Below are 6136 nucleotides of genomic sequence, written 5' to 3' on the forward strand. Positions count from 1 at the left end.
GTAGCAAACGTTTCTGGCATCGAATGCTCCAACAATTGCCAACAGGCAATAGAAAAGAAAAGCAAGCCCTTACAACAGCCCCCATTCATGCATATCCCAACCAAAACAAATCCGCCATCCTCACAAACTGCAATAGGGTACAATTTAGGCCAACTGGATTCTCGTGGCATAACTTGTAATGACGTTGTTAATTCATGTCTTTTGACAATACAAGTATCTACCATGACATTGGTCCTGTTTTGTTTTAGGAACAAACAATGTTGGTTGGTAACATTTATTTTGCTCGTTGACAATTTCTGTTGAATTTACCAAAATATTGTAATGTTTCTATTTTCATAATATCCTATTTTTGGCTAGGACACTATTCCCATGCATATTCTAAAAATATAGAGGAATTGTATCTCTGAAAATAGGAGAAAATCTGAATACATATTAAACAAGTGCAGTTTTCCGACCACATCGTTCGTTTTTACACTTAATTTATTTCGCTTGAGTTCATCTAGAACGGTTTGTAGAGGTGATAAGGACCATGTATCATTTGATTCTAAAATGTATGGGATGTATGTATCGCAGCTCAATGTGATTTTTTAAACAGTGTCCAATATTGCTCAAAGTTACCCTAGCGATCGTGTTTGCGTATTTTCCAAAACATTCTAAACGAATGTAGGGTATCGGCGGCGTTTCACAATCATCATTGGTTATTTAATAAAAGCAACAACAAATACCCGAAATCACCGATATGTTATTTTTGAAATTCAATTCTACGAGTAAATATTCAATATTTTGATTTCAAAACATGCACTAAATAACAACGCGAATGGTGACGTAGTAATGTGTCAAAAATAATGAAATTTACGATGTTCCTAATTTTCAGAGGTCGTCTTCAGCAGTTCTCCTTTGCCAAAAATGAGATTTGAATAACATCCTCCATATTAAACGAATTACATTAAAAATGCCGTCACTAATCACTATGCATGACATTGCATGTATGTTAAATGAAAACAATTAGGTCCATGTTTTCAACACCATGTGTAGCAAAAACCTCGTGTGCCCCTGTCCTTTGGTTAAAGTGTTTTCATGGACCAGTGTAGTTGTTTAAAACGCCACACTGTCTTCGGCTTCCCTTCAGTCGGGAATGAACGCGCATTAAAAACTCGTGCAACGGAAGTCAGCCCTGATTGACCCATAACCATGACTGCACGTGACAAATCTCCCGAACACCTGCTGGAAATATGCAGCACGTCAATACTGATTTGACACTTGTTGATGTAAGTAGTCTAAAACGACTAAAGCCCCCGTTACACTATCAAAAACATTGATAAAAAGCTTGGTCAAAGAAAACTTTGACCAAGTTTTCTTGGTCCAAGTTGGACTGTTTACACTCATCAAAGTTTTTGACAGGCTGTCAAAGTTTTGGCGGGAATTATCTTTCCAAGGTGGATGCTACTGCTACTTGTTTGCTCATATGTTTTTTGTGTATTACCACGTTGAGAGAAGACGGCGCCGGGGTAGGCAAAGGCATATTTGGTCCCGAGAATGGCTGCTCTTTGTTGAAACAAATCAATTAATTCTTCCAACATCTCGTCAGTCCAAAATAGTTGGACTCTATGCACTTCCGGTTGAAAAGGGGTAAATGTTCCTTGCAGTCTGATTGGCTAAATTACATCAACGAAATCAAGCTTTGATCAAAATTTGACGAGATAAAGGATCAGTTTCTATTCCATCAAACTCCCGTCATAAACTTTGTTAAAGTTTTTGACGGCATGTTACACTATAAAAAAACTTGGTCAAAATGGACTTTGACCAAGTTTTTGATCAAAGTTTTTGATAGTGTAACGGGGCTTTAAGACGACTTGAAAGGGGTTACGACCTTTCGCCAGTTTCCAAGAGATGTCTGGACGTTGTAATTAGCTGGTCTTACTAACATAACAATGTATCTACATAATCATGATTTCTTAGATTTATGTAAAACACAATGTATTTTGAAATGGCTTGAATAAACTTTGTTAATTGGCCCGAGTCTAGAACGGTAAAATCATAAATAAAAGCATTTGATCTGTTTGTTTCCTAATAATAAGAAGACAACTTAAAAAAACATTATTGGCTAAGAAATAGCAGATATTCATGTTATTGTATGGCTTTATGTGATAAGCAACGTAGTGTCGGACGTGTGTTGCCATCTCACATATCAAAGATGCACTGCTTATATTATCAGCAAGTAATACATAAGATCTAAAAGTGGATCGAAACATTAGGGTATTTATGAGATGTATGTAGGGATGGCTAGGAAAGAGCGAACAACCACCATCTCAGCGGCTCTGGAACATTTGAAACAAGGTGTGGTACATTACACCACAAGACGTACCTACTAGATATATAGAATACTAAACGAGCTGCCGTGTAATACCAATTTAATGAAACGAGTGAATAGTTCTAGTATCTGACGAGCGAAAGCGAGTCAGATACCACAACTATTCACGAGTTTCATAAAATTGGTTTTACACGGGAGCGAGTTAAGTATTTTATTTATTACTGGCCATTTATAACGTTTTTAGAATTATACTGTTGAGTGTGAAAAGGATGACACCTACACGATCCACGGCATAATCCAACTGAGTTTAACACAGTAATACTTAAAACACGTCAAAAGTTGAAACGTATATGAATTTAATACCATACAACGGTCCACCTTTAGAATTCAGGCGTCCGTTCCACAAAATTATCGTAGCGTTAAGGTTATCGCAACTCACATACTTTAACTTAGACCAACGACTGTGGTTGCGCTACAGTACGATCGCCTTGTGGAACGGGGCCTTGCACCTCAAAGTTTACAATCACGTCCCATGTACCCGATGACGTAATTTGTGAAATTTTGTTGCAAGATCCATCGGCGAAACAATGCCATGTGACGTCAGCCTAGCAACAAGGTTGCTGGGGGTCATCGAGTGTGCATAAGCTCCTCTGAGTGATCTATCATCTCCACCCGCAATGTCGTTGAATAAGCCAAGGGATGTCGAGAGCTTTCAAAATGTTATAGTTACAACACACCAAGACGAGTTGTTTGGGCAGTAAGAGCACGGTTTGGCATGGCATTTGATTGACAGACAAAAGGACCGAGGGGCGGAGCCCCGAGGTGATCCTTTTGTCTGTCAATCAAATGCCATGCCAATCCGTGCTCTTACTGCCCAAACAACGAAATATGACGTCACATGCTTTCTGTCTTCGAAACGTTTTTAACTTTTAATCTAATTGTTAAATCAAGTGTAACCTTTGGAATTTTCAAAGGCACATTAGAAATTTCAACTATTAATTTTCCGAATTTAGCAAAATGCGTTCTGTGTCCAGTTGTTTTTATGTTTGACAGTTACATTGTAATCTTTTAATAAAGTTTTAAACATTTCTATTGTTTTTTGGTTGATTTACGTTATTACTCTTGAACACTGTACAACACTGAAGAAACATTGTCGTTAGTTTGAAATTTCTCAAGCCAGTAGGCGGGGCTTGCTGATCTTGGCATCAGCCAATGGTAATAATCTTTAACAAACCGTGCTCTTACTACCATGATACAGCACGGGTAGGATCAAAGGTACCGCTTGCAACCCGTGCTACAATTGTTCGTAAAACGTGTTCCGAGAGTACATAAGCACGCGTTTTGGTATTACACAATGTGTAATACAGCTGTATGTTTATTAAACGGGTGATCTCTTCACGGGCAAGTAATAAATAGTATATATCATGCATTCCAAAAGGTTACAATAAGATACAAGATTAATGGAAAACGTCCGGACACTTTTCGGTAAATGAATGAAAAAACAAAGACGACGGAAACAGAACGTTCCACAAATACAACCCGATAGCCAATGCCTTTGATTTTCAGTTACCTTACGTTACGTTACCTTATGGTAATGGTCGTGAAAGCGACGGGACCACCTGGGCCCACTTGCACAGAACAATCTTAGTTACAATCGATCTTAGGCGGCTACAATCAACTTTATAATCACCCTACAATTGTCCTATTCCACTTGCACAAACCGATCTTAACGCGATTGTAAGACGGCTTGGATTTAAGATCGCGATCTTAACTAAGATTGAAATCTTCAATGGTGGAGGTACAAATATCTTAAACTAGACTCCTGTCTATGGTTGTCTGCAAACGCGCAAATCTTGCTGCGCATACAACGTGTAGAACCGGTTACGACATACAACACGTACCTCCCTCGACGCACCTTGCACAGTTGAAAGGTCTCAACTATTTGAAGGAAACTATAATTAGAATGTTGGCATATAGATTTAGTGACATTCTTATTATGAAAGTAAAAAAAGAAAATAATAATAGATCTCTATGTCCAAATAACATAACAGGTAAATGTATGATCGTCATCTATTTGGGGGAGCTTTCCGTAAAATCCTAAATACATGTATATCCTTCATGTTTTAGTTTTGCCGCTATTACAAAGGATGTTATGACAACCTTTTCAAAACACAATAAGACGGGAGATTTCAAGAATGCATGTACGGGAAATAAGAATAATGTTTCAAGAAAGAAGTTGTTTAATATATATTCATTTGGTATTAATTATATTTTTTAAAAAGTGTGAATTTTACTTTTGCTATTTATGGGATATTTTACACAAATTTCAAATGTCTCATCATGTGTATTTGCTTGTTTGGTGAATATTTGTATTAGTTTCTTATAAATTCAGATATTACAACCGCTCGTGACTGTCCCACTCGATTTTGGATATAAACGTATGATTTTGCACTTCAACTTGTGTTTACTTGTAGATTATTTAATGATAAACTAAAGACAAAATAACTGACACGAATGTGACCCAAAAGATATACAAGGGGAGCTCGGCGGTTCTACAACATTAATACACTAACTGGGCAAGGAAGATTCTACGATACTTATACAAAGGGAAACCACTCCCATCTAGAATATAAACTATGATTAGCTGCCCTTGATTTATCTTAAAGGTCACGGACGTTACAAATCGCTTACAGACGACTTAGGTTTTATCCTTCCCTTGATAAGGTATGTTGTTTTAGACTTCTTTCAGCATTGACACGGGTGGGAATAGTACTTTTAACTATCGACTCGATAGTTATGTGGTTCACTATCGCAATTAACGATATTTTTGACGTTAAATCTGTGGTGCGGTCTTCGTGTTGTTGAAGTGTCAATTCGAATCATAAAATCTAACGAAATAAATAGGCAGTGTTTGATCGTAAAGCAGATTATTAATGTGAAACTGGCCCTGTCTTGCACGCCATTTTGTCAGGGACTACAACGATCTTAGCTACTTAAGATTGGTCTGGACCAATTGTAAGTTTCGATTGTAGCTTACAATGATCTTAACCTACAATCGCTTTGTGCAAGTGGATGACAATTGTAGCGTAAGCCTAAGATCGCGATCTTAAGGATTTACAATAATTGTAGCGCTAAGATCGCTTTGTGCAAGTGGACCCTGATCTTCCATCGTTACCCACAGCGCCCCGCCCCGCCCTTCAACCCCTACTCCTCCCCGAGCACGCATCCCACCCCCTCGCCGTTATTATACCGCCGGGCAAAAGAACATATACAACCATGTTTCATGAATATTCGATGGTGATGTATTTGAAACGGGTATCACAGTTATTTTGGACCTCACGTTTGCAGTGTTTCGGACTGTTTTCAGGTGGTCTACTCTTCTACATTAACATTTTTCTTGGAGAAATCCTTCTCATGCTACGAACGGGCCAGATCGTTTTTCTCATTTCCATTAAAATCGACAGATGTACAGGAAATTGAAGTTTTCGCTCTATTTCTGAAAGATTTCGCCTTTCTTGTGGTATTTGGTTTAGGAAACAAATCTATGATCATGAGAGGCCGAGAGGGGACACACTTACTTGCATTGGCAGATTTGACGGATATTGCGGAGTATGAAGGATTAATTATGGTGGCCGAGAGGGGACATCGCTTTCTCGCTTTCTCGCTTTAGAGCAATGTCCCCTCTCGGCCACCATAATTAATGGGGGCTTAATTAGGTATGCTATCGACAGCAACCCATGTTTGTCATACGAGGCGACTATGCTTGTCGTAAGAGGCCAGGATCGCTGGACTTGATCGCTGACTTTGTTGATGCGTGTCATGGTA

Source organism: Haliotis rufescens, unplaced genomic scaffold (assembly GCF_023055435.1).
Source record: "Haliotis rufescens isolate VD_foot unplaced genomic scaffold, xgHalRufe1.0.p SCAF_16, whole genome shotgun sequence".
Classification (NCBI taxonomy): domain Eukaryota; kingdom Metazoa; phylum Mollusca; class Gastropoda; order Lepetellida; family Haliotidae; genus Haliotis; species Haliotis rufescens.